General features: G+C 36.5%; 1 protein-coding gene and 1 pseudogene across 1 annotated transcript in view; one reads left to right on the forward strand and one right to left on the reverse strand.

Moving 5' to 3' along the window:
• The window catches only part of SPAG16 (sperm associated antigen 16), a 920765-nt gene that overhangs the window by 577384 nt on the left and 324761 nt on the right, over nucleotides 1-18620 (forward strand). The window lies entirely within an intron of this gene.
• On the reverse strand, nucleotides 3660-6824 carry LOC123798014 (Y-box-binding protein 1 pseudogene; annotated as a pseudogene).

Below are 18620 nucleotides of genomic sequence, written 5' to 3' on the forward strand. Positions count from 1 at the left end.
TGATGTTAGTTTTGATCATTTGGATTCTGCTAAGTCTTTTGACTATAGAGCTGATTATTTTACTTTGTAATTAATAATTATCTTGTTACTTTGAGACTGTAAATATTCTGTGTCTTCTAAAAAATTCATTTACTCATTTTAGCATCCACTGATAATTCTCACTTTCATTGATTATTATTAATACGGTTGTTGATCATGATTTCCCAACTCCATCATTTCTTCATTTATCAGTTGGGTTTCCACTGAAAGGAAGAATTTTCCCTTCTTCCCTCATTTTTAAAAAATTTATATTGAAGTGAATTCATGCATTTCTCTTTTATTCAAGGAGCTGTATTTTTACATCATTATTTTAATACTCAAATTGTTCTATTCTTGGCTAATGAAAGCTCCTCTATGGTGGCCAAAGTGTCCTTTCGACATGTCCATATTATTCTCTGAGCACCTCCCTCATTTCTAGTACAAGAGATTTCAGGCTCATCTTATACTTTTCTTGCTGTAACACTGGAATCAGCCTTTTCTTCTAGAAGCCCTGGTTACTTTTAATGGAGAATGCTATTAGAGATCAAGATCTGAGTTCTACTTGTTGTCATGACTACGGGGGTGGGGGATCATTCCTCCTAGTTCTTCTCAGTAAACCGAACAAAAATAAATATAAAGATGATTATATGCACACACACACACACACACACACACACACACGTACACACACGCACACACCTGTATCTATTATACAGCAAATAGCTATATTAAAAAATATGGATTCACACTGATATCTCTAATTCCAATTCAATGACAGAATTCATTCTGTTTTCCTCCTTTTCCGTATCTAAAACTCTCTGGTCTGCCAATGACAAACACAGCCCCAATTATCTATAATATATTTACTTATATGTTCAATCTTATAACATACAGAAAACAGTTTCACTATTACTAATGCAGGTCTCTAAGAAGGGAAGCCTACTGGAGCACCTGGGTAGCTCAGTCATTAAGTGTCTGCCTTCAGCTCAGGGCGTGATCCTGGCATTCTTGGACTGAGCCCCACATCAGGCTCCTCAGCTGGAAGCCTGCTTCTTCCTCTCCCACTCCCCCTGCTTGTGCTCCCTCTCGCACTGGCTGTCTCTATCTCTGTCAGAAAAATAAACAAAATCTTTAAATTAAAAAAAAAAATTAAGGAAGCCTACTAATTAGCATTCGGTATTTGTTTAGAGTTCTTTTTGTCTTTAGCCTGAAGACCAATAGTCTAACTACTACTTAACCATGTTTAACAGTTATTTGAGTTAGATGTTCCCCTCTCCCATTAGTTGGTGTTATTTATTCAAATGTTATTTATTTGAAATATACTGAGTTATTTCTTTCAGTTTGTGTTCAATGGTAGGATTTTCTACCCTTCCTTATTTGTTCTATTCATTTTTTTTTTTTGAGTCTGTGAAACTGAGTTATTTCTTTCTGTTTGTGTTCAATGGTAGGATTTTCTAACCTTCCTTATTTGTTTTATTCATTCTTTTTTTTTTTTTGAGTCTGTGAAACATTAACATTCTTAAAGTCAGAACTGAATTAAATTCTACTTACCTTCTTTGTGTTTTCTGTTGGTTTAGTTTCTTTTTTTATATTTCTAGATTTTTAAGCAGAGAATTTAACTTATTTAGGCATATTCTTTGATATTGTCTATATAATTTATTTTGTTGCAATTATATAATTGCAATATTTATTTTATTGCTTTTTTGTGTCTCACAGTTTATTATATGTATGTATATATATACATATATGTACATGTGTCTTAGTGTTTTCATTTTTATTCTTTTTAATATGTTCTTTAATTTTATTTTGTATTTCCACATTCACTCAAGAATTGCTTAATAAACACTTTTTATTTCTAGTTAAAATAATCTTTTAATCTTAATATTTTAAATAATTTCTAGTTTTTATGTATTAAATTTTACTTGTAACATATTTAATTATGAAATTTATTTTTTGTGACTTAGTATATGATCAGATTTTATGATTGTCCTATGAGTGCCTGAGAAGGTATAATCATGATTTTTCAGGGTGTAAATTTCCATGTATATATAATATCTACTTTACTGGTTAGGTTCTATAGGACTTCTATATCCTGTCCTTGTGTCTACTTCATTTATCTCACACTAATTCTGATGTAGTAACATTTCCTAAGGTTAATATGTATCTTTCTATGTCTTTTTACATCTCTTATAGTTTTTGCTTAGAAAGGCATTGCTGTATTATCTTGGTGCGTAGATATTCACAATTGTTAGGTATTTGCTGTGAACTGAGGCTTTTAGCATTAAAAACAATAATTCTCTGTCTTATTTAAGAGTCTAGTTTGAAGTTTATTTTGTTTAGTATCAGTATTGGTTTGCTTTATTATTATTTCTAGAAGCCTGGTCTGTCTTTGGCCATCTCTTTATATTTAGCTTTTCCCAGGTATTTTACGTGTGTGTCTTTCATACAGAATATAATCGGGTTTTGCTTTCTCAGCCAAATTGAAAATCGTTTCCTTTTAATAGATGAATTAAGTCATTCATTCACATTTATTGATATATGAAATGTTTAATTGCAACTCTCTCATTTTATGTAATAATTACTATGTATATTATGTTATATTTGCTATATTAGTCTATGTGAAATGGTTTGGGGCTCTTTTAAAAAAATTCTTTTGGTGTTTAAGAAGGACTATATTTTTTTTCTGTGGGCTAACTTTTTACTTATTTTTAAAATTCTTTTATTTGCCTGTTTTCTTTTTTTAATCATGTTACTACATTGTTTGCAGTTTTAATGACATACTTTTAACTCCAAACTACTGCCTACACAACAATAACTTCTCCCTTCTCCTGTCATTTTTAGTTGCATTATTTCTACTCTGTCAGAACATACAACACGTACTATGTAGCACATATCATAAAACATTATTATTTCACCATCCACCTCACCTTTTAGTGTTAAATCTACAATATATTAAAAGCTCACCAGTAACCCTATTGCTGTAATGTCCTAATTCATCTCTTAGTTGGATTCCATGAGTATTTAAAAATGTTTTTTTACTGCTGATCCTTGAATAGAAACTTAGCTGACTATAAAATCCATGATTTACATTTTCTTTCCTTGGATTATTTTTAAATGCTATTCTACTGGTACATTATTTTGTATTCAGTTTTTTAGAAGTCTGATGCCAACTAATTATCTTGCTTTTGCTATCTATCTACCTATCTATCTATTAATTAATTATTGGCTGGAGTCCAGTCATCTTTTTTATTTAGTAAGATTATCAATAGTAAGATAGTAAGATTGATCATTACTAATCAGTGTTCACTGTTATGCAGTGAGTATGTAGATTCAGGACTTCTAAGTTTCTCCTCTAAATTGATCTATCCCAGTCCATCAAAGTGCTCAGCAGTAAAATGCGCCTTCATATCCACTTTTGTTAGAGGGCAGTTATGAAGAAATGCAGCCTGTTTTTACTTTGTTAATATAGTGAGTTAAAAAAAAAAGTCTTAAAGTCTATACTTAAAAACCCCATGCTGCATAGATAATGTAGATAGTTCTATTTATCTGGTCAATGGGCAAAAAGCAAGCACTTAAGGTCTTCAGCTCGAATCTTTTGTTCATTTCTTATTGCTGGAATTTCATTTCTTCTTGCTGTATGACTAAACTAGATGATAGTACAGATGGTAGGCCTCAGGAACAGATGAATTCTCAGCTGGTGAATTGGCTGCTTTGTCTCTTTGCCACCTTGTGGTTTGTTTTCTTGGTGTCTATGTCAGTAATTGAATATGCAGTGGTACCAACGTTGAGGTGGCTGCTGACCTTGGGTCTTATCTTGATTTTCCTTACCTTCTTCATTGCTTATTGCTTATTGCTGCCTTTGGCAAGGAGGATGCTTGTGGAGTCATGGCCTACAATCCCAATGAATATTCTGTCTCATTGGTCTACCTTGTTCTCCTACGCCCTGGCATCACCTCTCCCTGCACAGCAGGGTTGGAAGACTGTGGTCCAAGCCCACAGGGTCTCCACATGGAGTAAGGTGGGAAGAGTCCCTGTTGTAGGGCCAGTGCTGCTAAGCCCGGCCTTCAAGAGCACTCTCCAAGCCTGCTTTTTTTCCCATTCTCACTATTCTGGAGATTCTTCTGGGAATTGTGTGGACCCCTGCCTTGTGGAGAGTGTCTGTAATGGTTATGGTCTGTTGCATATTTACTGCCTTGTACTGGAACTCTTCTAGGGCCTGAAACATTTGTTGCCTTCACACCCTTTTCTCCTTCAACAACATCAAACTCCACAGTCTCTCCATCTCCTACACCGTGAAGGTACTTCCTGGGGTCATTCTTCTTTATGGCAGTTGGGTGCACGAATACATCATCCTTGGTGTCATTCATATTGATGTAACCATATCGTGTCTTACATTGAACTATTTTACTGTTACCAAAACCTTTGTTGTAATGACCTTCTTCCCCATTACAGCAGGTACCACCTATGTGAGGCTGCCCTGACCTCTGTTCCCTGTGTGATTGCTGGTGATGATGGGCTTGGTGAGGGCAGCACTGAGGGTGCAATTGGCTGCTGGGTCTCCGCCTCGCTGCTCACGGTTGTGGTGATGGTGACAGGCCAGCAGCTGCAGCTCCTCCTGGGGTGTGAGCAGCAGTAGGGCTGCTCAGGGTTCCTAAATGGCTCTGAAGAAAGAAACAAACCACTTATCCATATTCCCCATTGGTAACATCTAAGGAGAATTTAGCAGTTTAGGCATTTTCTAAAGTGAAAATACTTACAGCAATCTGAAAACGCTAGTCTCAATGACTAGAAAGGAATAGTTAAGAAATTAAATGAAGCTTTGTTGTATTAAAGGTAGTCCTGATCTTGATCATTTGAGCAGAAACATCTCTCCTATTCCTTCAGTATTTGGCTTTTTTGATCTGGATTATATGAATGATAGCCTCACCTCCTTACCCAGATTAACCTAAAGCTGCTTTTTATTTTTTAACCTCTCTTATGCTTTCTGATGTGTGGCATTCTCTCTAGTTTTGTTTCAGAAATAACAGTGCCATTCTAGAGAAAATCATGTATATAAATTAATCATTCTGGTAGAAATATCTCTATCTGGTTATAAATATAAATTATTATAGATATACTCTTATTCCTAGTTGATATTATACTAACGTAAATTATGACCTTTAAAATACATGATTATAAGTATTTTCCATTCACATAGTATCATTTTTCTGAGATGTCTCAAAACCAGATTTTGCAGTTGTACATTCTGTGGGCTCCATGCCAGGTCGCTGGGACTGGCAGGCTGCCCCTCAGCCATTGTGAATTTACTGAGAGAAATCTGGAGATAGCCGTGGGGAGTCCTGAGGGCCAAATCCCATGAGGGCAAGACTGGACCTACATAGAGTTAATTTTTTAAGAGAAGCTATATGACATACCTCAAATTACAAGGAAAAAGAAAAAAGAGTCATTTTTTTTAATATACTTTGGTAACATATATTTTATAGAAACGTCATTTGAAAAATATATAAAACAGCTTTAAGATATGTTCTATGTTAAAGAATAGAGTTGATAGAAAAATAATTTATAAAAGTTAGATTTTATTTATATACATTTCAGATAGAATTTTTTATTCTTGAAGGGTATCAACAAACTGACCTTTCTTCATACTTCAGTCCATGTTATCAAAACTTGTACCAACTGCATTATAGTATTTTGTTCCTTTTAGTAAGAGAGAAAGGGCTGTCTTCCTTAGAAATTATGACTGTCTCTGTCACCAAGAAAGAGGGGTGAAGAAAATTCTAGTTAAATTTCCTTAGCTTCATGTATTTAAGAGTAACCTGATAAGGTTGGGTTTAGATGCAGACTCCTGGGCCCCATATCAAGAAATTCTAATTAAGTTTACCTTGAAGATTCTAAGAATGTGTTTTTGTTTTGTTTTGTTTTGTTTTTTTGTTTTTGTTTTTAACAAGTATCCCAAGTAGTTCTGGTTAACACAATTTTTCTAAACACTTTGAGAAGCACTATCCTGGTTCTTTCTATGTCAGCACCAATATCTAAATGGTCTGATTTGAGGAACTTGGGTAAAACTTAGCAGTGAAGCTTCAAGTTATCACATTCTTATCCAACACTTGATGTAATTTGTATTGTTTAAGTAATTGATATCCATGAAATTAGAGAAAAAGATAGGGACCCTTATTAAGTACCCTAAACAGTATAGGTTCTCTCTCTCTCTCTCTCTCTCTCTCTCTCTCTCTCTCGATCTCACATAGTTTACCTCATTCTCATTCCAATAAATCATAATTCTAGATATATGTATTGGATATCTGAATATAAAACCTGACAGCAGTTAATAACAGGAGGGCCAGAGGTAAAGCTCATCTGTGAGATAGAAGGACTAATGGGATGAGGAGAGATAAGAAGGCACCAGCCTAACAGGTGAGTATCCTAGTAAGGAACTATGGAGTTAAGCAGAAGCATGGGAAGAGGCCTATTATAGGCTGGATTCTGATCCCTCCAAATTCATATGTTGAAGCCCTAACCCCCAGTACCTCAGAATGTGACTGTGTTTAGAGACAGGGCCTTTAAAGAGGTAATTAAGGTTAAATAAGGTCTTATGAATAGGTCCTTAACCCAAAGTAACCCGTGTTGTTTTAAAAGAGGAAATTTGGATAGAGACACCAGGGATGCATACCCACAGAAAAAAGATCATGTGAGAATAGAATGAGAACATCTGCAAACCAAGGAGAGAGGCCTCAGAGGAAATCAATCCTGCAGTACCTTGATCTTGAACTTACAGCTTCCTGAACTGTGAGAGAACGAATTTCCATTGTCTAACCTACCCAATCTGTGACATTTTGTTAGGGCAACCCTAGCATACTAATTCAAATTTTGGTACCAAGAAGGAGGTGATGCTACAATGAATACCTAAAATGTTGAAGTGGCTTTGGAACTGGGTAAAGAGCAGAGACCAAAAGAGTTATGAGGTACATGCTGGAAAGAGCCTAGATTGCCTTGGAGAGACTGTTGGTAGAAATACGGATGTTAAAGGTGCTTCTGATCAGGTCTCAAACAAAAATGAGAAACGTGTCTGGAAATTGAAGGAAAGGCAGTCATTATATAGCAGCGCAGAACTTGGCTAAAATGTGTTCTAATATTTTGTGAAAAGCAGTAAGTGACAAACTTGGATATTTAGCTCTGGAGATTTCTAAGCAAAGTGTTGGTAGTGTGACCTGGTTGCTCCTTGCTGCTTATAGTAAAACGTGAGAGGAGAGAGATTAGTTGAAGAAGTTGTTAAGCCAAAAGAAACCAGAACTTGAAGAGCTAGAAAATTCTCAGTCTATCCATATTGCAAAAACTGAGAAAGTGCGTTCTAGAGAAAACACCAAAGATGGCCTGGACAGTAATTCCATAAGGCAATTGTGGGTGTGACTCATGGATCTAATCAACCTCTCTGCAGAAGCCAGGGAGACAGATAGGGTTCAACAGCAGAAGCACCACCAGCTTAGACTAAATGGGACAGGAATGGGACAAAATGAAGAAAGGCCATTGAACTTCTGGGATTTTATGGGTCAGGACTATAGTGCTGTCTGGCGATAAACACATGTGATCCTGCAGAAGGGGGGGAATTACCCGGAAGGCAGGCTGGTTTCCTCCTCAGTTCCAGAATGAGGCTACTTCTTCAGTTATTACTGCAATAGTGTCTTAATCTACTCATTACAGTGTGCCTGATACCATATCTTTTTTCATTTTGTAGTCCTAGTGATTTTCCAAAGTACATTCTGATTTTGTATATTCATACGTCCTTCCAATCCTGTCTACTCCAGTTTATGAATCATAAATTGCTTCGCTTTGCTCTTAGAAAAAAATTTTTTAAATGTCTTAATATAATCTATACAACCTCAGTGACCTGGCCTTTACTTGCCTCTCCAACCTCATCTTATATTATCCCCTTTCTTGGTCTGTCTGGCCGATTCCAGCTGATTTTCCCATAGTTCTCATGCTCACCATGTACACCCACTGCAGGGCTTTCGCATGTCTTGCTCTCTACTTACAATGGACCTCCTACCTTTTTTTTTTTTTTTTTAAGATTTTATTTATTTATTTGACAGAGAGACAGCCAGTGAGAGAGGGAATACAAGCAGGGGGAGTGGGAGAGGGAGAAGCAGCCTTCCCACTGAGCATGGAGCCCGATGGGGGGCTCTATCCCAGGACCCTGGGATCATGACCTGAGCTGAAGGCAGATGTTTAACGACTGAGCCACCCAGGCGCCCCAGCCCTCCTACCTTTCTTTGCCTACTTAACACCTACCAATCCTTAAGACCTCCCCCACTGAAACCACTTCCTCAGGGAAGCTTGACTATGTTAAATTTCACTGTTATGGTCACTCATAGAACTACAAATTCTTCACACAACACTGTAATCTCCACAAGGCAGGGATCATGCATGTGTGTGCTCACATTTGCATCTTTACAGATGGGCACTTCACTCCTAACAAATATTTTTGAATAAATGCATGCACACATGAATGAATGAATATAAAATTTCGAAGAGAATATTGTTTTGGACTATTATTACTGTCTGCTTTAGTTCTGACTATCCTGCTTTGTTTAATATTTATCTTAAAAGCCCATATAAGCTGGGCGCCTGGGTGGCTCAGTTGTTAAGCATCTGCCTTCAGCCCAGGGCGTGATCCTGGTGTTCTGGGATCGAGTCCCACATCAGGCTTCTCTGCTGGGAGCCTGCTTCTTCCTCTCCCACTCCCCCTGCTTGTGTTCCCTCTCTCGCTGTCTGTCTGTCTGTCTGTCAAATAAATAAATAAAATCTTTTAAAAAATAAAAATAAAAATAAAATAAAATAAAAGCCCATATAAACATTTTATGAGTTAACTGATTAGTTTTAACCCTATTTCACATTCACAATGAATCTGCAAAGAAACACATTTATTCCCATAGAATAAAGGAATTAATGTAAAAATCATTTCTTGAAAACAGTAAGAGGCACTTGAAGTTTGGTAGTCTACACTACTAAATATCTTTCCCCTCTTCTCTCATCTGTTTTCTCCTCTCTCTCACCAGATTATTTCTTCTCTAGAGTTACTAAGCCAAATTTGTTCTCCACCAAAATCATTATGGGCTTTAGGAGAAAGAAAAAAGAAAAAAAAAAGTTCAGTCCCGCAAAAGAGATTACAGGGTGTGAGCCAAACCGTGACAATCACCAGAACATTATTACTCATTTTTACTCTAAAACCTAATTGTTAAGTACTCAGAATACAGAAGGATGAGCCATGCTAGAAAAGTGAGGTTGCTTGTTTCCCTGAGGATTAGTTTTGACTGTACTTTCAGAAACATATTATCACAGCAGTGTCTTACCCTTTAATATTGATGACACAATAGTTTGTTATGTTTTAATTTAGCTCCAAGAATATCTCTGGCAATTTGGCGTTACCTCTCCTATGGCCTCCACCCAGAAGTTACCCTTTCAAGGACGATGGGCAGTACTATTTTGCTAATGCTGGTGTTTTATATGCCAGTCTCTTACTCAGCTCATTGTGTTTTTTTCCTCTCTGAAAATATTTTATAGCAAAGGAATAATAGCTCAAAAAGAAAAGACATTTATCAAACTAAGGGTAGAAAAAGGAAGACCAAGAAGAATTGCCAGGAAAAGCTTTTACTAACGCTCCGCTTGAGGAAGAGTTGCAGGACCACATTCTGTGCATGATGAAATGGCCAGATTCAGAGCCTTCAGAGAGAAAAGTTGTATTAAACTCATTTGCTTTTTTATTTGCTATTTCCTTCCCCATCTCATTCACTTAAAAGTTTGTATTGCTCTTGCCTTGTGGGTGCTAACTTTCATTTTGCTTTTCTCAATGATGTACTGTATCTGCTGTAACATTCTAATTAGGCCTTTCCAGTTGTACTTAGAATAGTGTAAAATCTCAAGATATAACATTTCTTGCACCTAAAGAGTAGATGACCCATGATGGGGAAGTTCACATAGTTGCAATTTAATAGAGTCAGCAAGAATACTGACATACCCACAGGGGATCTGCCTTCCAGAGTCTGACGGACCACATCGCCGAGGATGATCCACCTAAAGGGCTCATGCACATCACTATCGCTTTCCTTGGGAGTCTGTTGTCAGGCTCCAAGCAGCTGCATATCATGGGGTTTTTATCCTATGTTGTTAGATGTAGTTGATAAATTTTGCCCTAGAGGCAGATTTAATTTTTCACATATTCCTATTTACTTAATAAAAAATAGATTTCTTTTCCTATGTGATTTGTAATATGGTATATTGATAATAAATGGAACATATTTGTATAATGCTTTCAATTGTGAATATAATATATAAGCTCTATTCATGTCGATTAAAACAATGATTTTCTTTTTTTCTTTTCTTTTTTTTTTTTTTTTTTACTATTGCAAAATCACTTTTGTTGCTGGAACTATTTTTACATGGAGTAGAAAAGGGCAGCCAATTCAAAAAGCATCTTAAAATATGGACATTCTCCACCTCTACTACCTCTCATAGTCCTTTGTAAGTGCTGGATAAAGTAAACTGAATTAACTGGTCCAAAGTGCTGTACTGGACAAGGAGTTTAGTGTCCAGTGGTCAGCCATCAGGGGACTTCCTTTGAAGCAGAAGTTGACCCTCTAGAAGTCTCATGTTCTTTGATGTAGTCCCACTGCTTTTGACTTTTTCTGGTTTAACTCAGAATGTGGCAAAGAAGGGAAGGAGATACTTTGTCTCTGAGGCACAACTAATTCACTTTGAGATCATTCACATCTGCTAAATTCTGACTTGTCTGTATCAGCCACGACTCCAATGCTGACTGCAGTGTTGCTCACAGATTATGTGGAGTCAAGGTCTAGGCCCTTTCTTCAAGCCTTAGTTTTAGAGAAGTTTTTCCTCTTTGCAAAGGAGGATATTATATTATAATAACAGGAGTATAAATTCACTTCAAAAAGTGTTGTTATTTTTTTAATAGTAAACTAAAAAATCCTTTCTGCCGATTTTAATTATACTTTTGATGTGGTTTAGGAATATAGGTGAGGTTCGGTGGAGTGAGGTCCGGAGCTGATACTAAGAAAGAATTCTTGAGACGTCTTTGGTGAAAAATGGTGGTTTACTAAAACACGGGGACAGGACCTGTGGGCAGAAAGAGCTGCTCCACCGGGGTTTTAAGGGGTGGCTGATTATATAGTGTGGGGTTGAGGAAGGTAAGAGAAAGAGAGGTTTCAAAAGGATTTTCATATGTTAAAGAAGACTCACAGGATACCTGAAGCCCTGCCTGCCATTGTCAAGTTAGGTTGTTTTTCCTTCTAGTAAGGCATTAACAGTAAGATAGTTGGGGTCTTCCTGGAGGAACATTACACTTTACCCGCTTCAAGTATCTGTCAATGGGCTGCAGATATAAGGATATTTAATTGTATCTACATTTTCTTCTGGAAGCTAGGTTATTTATTGATAGAAATGCTTTGTTCTTGTAAATTGCTAAGACTTTCGTAAACTGAGGGAGACTCAATCTTGCAGGATTGTAATCTCTATAAATTACCTATTTGTTTTTCCTTTAGGGCAGCCAGGAGTGCCTGAGGAATGTCACATATTTCCCTTGGGGGGGTAGTTGTGGGGTGTCAGCTTCCACCTGTCCTCAGCTAGCCTTCTGCTCCCTCATCAATTTGGTTCCACCTGTGTCTGTTGATATTCAGTCTCCAAGTAAAACTGATTTTTTTCGCATACTTCCCCTCTGCTTGCTCTGTATAGCAGAATTACATTTAAAACAATAAACAAGATTAACTGAAAAGGGAATAAAAGGGGAAAACTCTATAACTTAGTTGATTTTCTATACAATTTCTTTCATACTCTAGCCATAAAGTCAATGTGTGCTGCAGAAAGACAAACATAGGCAAAAACTGAAAGCCACTTTTGTGAAAATGACAAGAAAATCTTCTGCTCACAGTCAACATCGCATAGGCTTTAACTCCTTTTCCTGTTTGAGACTGCAACCCAACGTTCCAGAGTTCCAATGAATGGAAAAAATGGTTTAAGACGTGAAAGCCAGAGCTTCTGAAGAAAAGTGAAAGAAAACAAGATAATTTTACCTGAAGGAAAAAGACTAAGGGCAGATATAATGCAAGTATGGGTAGGGATACTGCATAAAATATGGAAGACAGCTATTCCAATTGAATCAGGGTTTCAAATTTAGTTCCATTTGAGCTAAAATTAAATTTAATTTTAATTTATACCAGGAGGAATTTGCAATTCATATTAAATCTTCTTAACCAGACCATAGCAAAGGAAAATGAAAACTAGGTATTTGTTTTGTGCTGGTCTCAGCCTATCAATAACCAGTGTTGTGGTTGGACCAGCTGTTATGGTCCTTATTGTGATTGCAAGACTCCTTTTAGCAACAACCATCAGGAAACTCTGAAAAAATAAAGGTTTACTACTTACGAGACCTGGAAATTGCACTATATACGTGAGGCCGCATAAGGAGGTGGCACATAGAGCAAAAGAGCACTGCCTGCTGGGGGGTTCTGCTTTTATTGGAGTCAAGAGTGGTATCTGGGGTTTTCCAGCTCTTTCCAGCTCTCTGTTTATTGGTGAATTTAAAACAGAAAAATAGGAATTTAAAGCACAGAAAGAGGGGCGCCTGGGTGGCATAGCGGTTAAGCGTCTGCCTTCGGCTCAGGGCGTGATCCCGGCATTCTGGGATCGAGCCCCTCCTCAGGCTCCTCCGCTGTGAGCCTGCTTCTTCCTCTCCCACTCCCCCTGCTTGTGTTCCCTCTCTCACTGGCTGTCTCTATCTCTGTCAAATAAATAAATAAAATCTTTAAAAAAAATAATAATAAAGCACAGAAAGAGAAAAGGGAAGTGATCCAAAGGGTCAGTTATGGAAATCAACCAGCACCTCTAAAACAAAGGAGCCTCAGTATAAGGAGGTGGCCTGGTTTTTATTTAGTTGGGTGGCTGGCAATGTGTTCCTTTGTCTTTAAAGTGAATGCTTCTTTGAAATGGATTCCTCATCAATCAAAGCTCAAGTCAGCACTTACATTACAAAACAAAACAAAACAACAACAACAAAACAATTGTCAGGGCTTTACACTATGTTATTCTTTAGTTATAATTAAGAACTGACCAAAAATATCTTTGATTAATACTGCCTGAAAGCAAAGATGTGCTGTGGATGAGGCTGGGTATGAATGTGTTTAGTACTTACTGCATGTCAGACCTTCTGAACCAGGAGTGGGTTGGCCCTCTAGAAGTATGACCTCTCTGTGGTCACACTGCCTTTGATTTCCCCTTCAGAGAAACCTTGTCCCCTGGGGACCACCAGCTCATTTTCAAATAATTCATTCCTATAAAACACCAGCCACACACCCTAATGACGAATGCAGTATTGTACACGGATGATCAGGAGACAAGGTCCAGGCTGACTCAGGTTTGCTCATGCAATGATCACAATAATACAAGTGTTGAACCAGAAGCCCAAAGAAGTCACATGACCAGACTCACATAGTCAGGAAATGACAAGTAGAGAATTCCTATCTGTTGGTGCCAAAGCTTATGTTGTTTCCATCATCCCACCCTGTATACTTACATGAAGCTTAAAACTCTTTTTCAAACTTTGAGTTGTATTAATACATGTCCCTAGTGACAGAGATAAATGTTTTAGTTTTGATTGAAGTGTTAAGTGGGACTCAAAGGTTAATAATGAATCAATGAAATAGCTTCTTCTCTCCTCTTTTTTTTTCTTTTTCTAAAACCCTTTATCTCTTTATTGCTAAATACAAACTCATAATTAAAAAATCCATAGGAAATCCTTGATTCAAGGATTTATTTATATAATTGCCCCTATCAGAAGCTTTTCAAGTGTTTCATAGAGCATATAAGAACATAAAAGAGAAAACATGAGAATAATGTTTCCTTTGCAAAGTGTAACATATTTTTGAGGTCTAATGGACCCTATTATTTATTAATTAATTACTAACCAAACCCATGGAAATGAGAATATCCGGCTTACTATTTCTGTCAACTTTTTGCTGAACATGGCCTGCTTTGATGAGCAGTGGCCTTGGCCTCCTCACAAAGAATCTATGTCTGTAAATCAGGATATATTTGTGTTCCTCTTTGCTTATATAGCTACATATATTATTTTAGTCCAAAGAGATTTTTTTTGTTGTTGCAAATTTAAGGTGCTTAAAATGGTTTTTAATGGCAGTAATTTTGTAGTTATAATTACAGTGTTTATTATCATGAAGAATTTAATATAAATATATGGCAATTAGCAGTGCTCTTATTGGGGAAGGCTGAAAATAATTTGTCCTAATCTAGAGATTTTCTGAGATCCATAATATACATATACTAATTCCTTTGCCGTAACAATACCACTGTATGAAATAGCTCTAGGGATTTTTAAAGGTTAAAGAGATGTTCACAGCAGTAGAGTGACAGAGCATATATGGGAAACCTAAAGTCTACAGCCATTTAGCAGGATGTTTCCCCATTGAATCATAGTACCATAAAATTAGGTATGTAAAATCTCTTCATTACATTTATTTTTTTGCTAGAGTTTATGTATTTTTAAAGTTCTAGGAAAAACTCCCTAAATTCCTCTTGTACCATACTATGTTTGAATTCCTATGGAATTTCTAATTATATATCAGTGATTTCTATTTTCGATGGATAATTTGCATATAATACTTTAAAAAATCAATCCTACAAAATAATCCTACTGCATGAGTAGAGTTACTTTATCCATTAGCCCATCCTGCATTACTAAATGGATTACTGTTCTTAATTAAGTTGGCACTTATCAGTATATAAAAAAGCAAACAATAATGATTTTTAAAAATATTTCTGATTCTCAAGACTTTTATTCCACTTCCTCAATTCTAACCTGCCAAAAATGAAACAAATGCCTATGGAAAAGTAATTATTTTTCTCCTTCTTTAACTTCTTAATTAACTTTTAATCTATGCTGTTACACAGGGAACATCTCTTAATACTAAATGTGTCTAAAATGCAGAAGATAGAGATTTAAATGATTTAGATAAACATCTGCCTAGCACAGAGGCATAAAAATCACAAAATTAGGGTATGGGTGGCTGAGTGCCAATAGTAGCTGCCAGCAACAGAAAGATATTGTCTTCATTTTTTTAAAAATCTTTTGCTTACTAATGAAGCAACTTAATAAATGCCTTCTAACCACACATCCTTATTTTGGAGCATGTTTCTTGGTCTATCCCACATAAAATTGTAAAAACCTTTGAATGAAGGATGCCAGGGTGGCTCAGTGGGTTAAGTGTCCCATGAACTCCAGGTCCTGGGATCAAGCCCCACATCAGGCTTCCTGCTCAGCAGGGAGCCTGGTTCTCTCTCTCCCTCTTCTCCTCCCCACTGCTCTCTCAAATAAATAAATAAAATCTTTTTTAAAAATTAAAAATAAAAACTTTGAGAAATTGCCAAAAACATCCATGTAATAATTTATGAAAGACATGTTTTATTAGAGAAAAATCAATAAATTGGAAAATTTCAGTATGAAATGAAGCACTATTGTTTTGTTTAGTTGGAGTGGATTCTGTCAACAGTAATTTAAAATAATCAGTTCAATGATATGATCCCTGGTTGGTGTTTAGATAATTACTATACTTATGTCTAGTAATTTTCATCTATTAAATGGAGCAGAGTGGCAAGTAAAGACAGGAAGCTTTGACTCTTAACACCTCCTCTACAGTATTTGTGTAATTTGTCTTTTAATAACTGAAAGAACATGACAATAGTATCCTTACATACAAAATGGAAAAAATCCTACATCCTCTATGCATGCGCAGTTAACCAAAATATATTGAATGTTTTTGCACAAAATGCAGTTACTACCAGTGTGTGTACACTTGCATGCCTTGGCTCCTCAATTACTCTAGAGAGCTAGGAAGAATAAGGAACCAGAGAATAGAGCTTAAATTCATGTTTCTTATTTTGAAAAGAAAGAAACAAAAATATTGTTAATTGTGGAAAATATGATTGTTTACCTCCACAACCCAAGAGAATAAACTGAAATAATTTTTGAAAATAGTAAGAGAATCAATAAGATGATGGGTTAATAAATGTCCAAATATCAAACAGAAAACAAACAATAGCAGTAAAACCATAAAACCTTTGGAACAAAATTAGTAAGCAATGTATAATACTTATAATAATAAAACTATAAAATGTTACTGTGATAAAAAGACTTGTGTAAATGCAAAGATTTTCTTTGTATTGGACTGGAATATTTAGCATTGTAAAGAGGTCAGTTTCCCAAAATGTTTTGTTTTGTCTTGTTTTGTTTTTTTTTTTTTTTTTTTAATGAATTAGAACAACTGTTCAAAATTCCAACAGGATTTCTTTTTTGAGGGGTAGGGATAGTCAGAGAGAGTGATAGAATACAAAATAAATCTCAATATCTGATATACTACATATGAGAAAGGCAGAAAATTCTTTCCCCAAATAAAATATACTGTTAAACTATGACAATTGAAGTGTGATATGGGTGAAGGAATACATGGCAGATGTATTGGTTTTCAAGACACTGGATATCAGGCACTAAAGAACCGTGATACCTGGGACACCTGGGTAGCTCAGTTGGTTAAGCTTCTGCCTTCGCTCAGGTCATGATCCAGAGTCCTGAGATCAAGTCCCATGTAGAGCTGCTTGCTCAGTGGGGGGGGGGGGGGGGGGGGGCTGCTTCTCCTTCCCTCTTGTGCTCTTTCTGTCTGACTCTGACAAATGAATAAATAAAATCTTTAAAAAAAAAAAAAAAAAAGAACTGTGATACCAGAGTGATAGGAAACAAATGACAGAAGCCCCATGAGGAGTGCCTCAGCTTAGTTCCTCCAGAGAGCTTTTAACCAATGGCACATGACAGACTCCCTGACTTGAGGAGAAGTTGAAAGTCCAGGGAAAATAAGGTGGCTAGAGTTTTCAGGACAGAGTACTGGAGGGGCGCCTGGGTGGCTCAGTTGTTAAGCATCTGCCTTTGGCTCAGGGCAGGATCCCAGGACCCTGGGATCGAGCCCTGCATTGGGCTCCCTGCTCTGCTGGGAGCCTACTTCTTCCTCTCCCACTCCCCCTGCTTGTGTTCCCTCTCTTGCTGACTGTCTCTGTCTCTGTCAAATAAATAAATAAAATCTTAAAAAAAAAAAAAAAAAAAGGACAGTACTGGAGACATGAGTGCTGCACGGAGAACTTCAGAGGTTTCCCCATGAGCATTTAGCAGAGTACTGATCAGTGCACATGTGTGAGGAAAGTGCCTGAATCTGGGGAAAGAACCATATGCCAAGGTTAGAGGAAGCAGTTTCTAAAGCTCATATGGTATTGAGAATTGTGCCTATTCCAACCAGATTGGAAAAAGCACAATATGTGGGGCATTGGGTTGAGTACTCAGGAAGGTCTTTGTATATTACTCAGTATATTAGAGTTCTCCAGAGAAACAGAACCAATAGAATATGTACAGAAAAACTGGGGTGGGGGGCAGGCATGAATTAGGATGAATTAGCAAATGCAAAATCTTCAGAGAAGCTGGCAGGCTGGAGATCAGAGAAGAGTTGTAGCTTGAGTCCAAAAGCGGTCTGGAAGCAGTTTCCTCCTTCTCAGGAAACTGAATTCAGTCTTTTTCTTTTTAGGCCTTCAACTGAGTGGATAAGTCCTACCCACATTATAGAGTGTAGTCTTCTTTAATCGAAGTATACTGATTTAAATGTTGAACACATCTAAATATATGTTCACAGAAACATCTACACTGATCTTTGACCAAAAATTGGGTACCATGGCCCAGCCAAGTAGACACATAAAGTTAACCATCACACTCAGTATTTTATAGTACTCAGGAATTATCTTAGCAGTAGGGAATGAGCAGCCCTAGAGTGAGGACTTCTCTGGACCCATCTAACAAATTATGAAAGCAAGACCCAAAATGGTGAAGCTATTTACAAGTAATTTCACTGCATCCCAGAAAAAAATGCATAAATGTATTAATGGGAATAGGAAGAATCCAGCACTCAAAAGTGTAAAGTTCTCATTTTTTTTTTTTACTCAATTAAAGATTACCAGGCATTAAAAGTAGCAGGAAAACACTACCTAAAATTGGGGGATGGGGGAGGGACATAATCAATTGAAATCTATCAGAATTGTCACAAATATTAGAATTACAGCCTAAGAACATTTGATCTAATTAAAACAGTTATGACTACATTCCATATATTCAATATGATACAGAGAAGCATACCATAAAAAAAGACACATAAAAATTCTATAGGTGAAAATTATAGTGCCCAAAATAAAATGTACACTGGATGAGATTAATGGCAAAATAGACATTATAGAAGAAAAGAGACATAGCAATAGGAACTCTCTAAATAAAATGCACAGGAAAAGAATTATAAAAATTATGAAGAGTCTCATTGAGCTCTGGGACAATTTTGAGTGCCTTACTATATGTGTAACTGGAATTCTTTTTTTTTTTTTCTTCTTGTGACTTGAAAGCTAATTTTTTGAAGTTTTTATTTAAGTTCCAGTTAGTTAACATATGGTGCAATATTAGTTCTAGGTGTACAATATAGTGATTGAACACTTCCATGCAACAC

This window comes from Ursus americanus, chromosome 1, assembly GCF_024610735.1.
Source record: "Ursus americanus isolate L20-20 chromosome 1, mUrsAme1.1.p, whole genome shotgun sequence".
NCBI lineage: Eukaryota > Metazoa > Chordata > Mammalia > Carnivora > Ursidae > Ursus > Ursus americanus.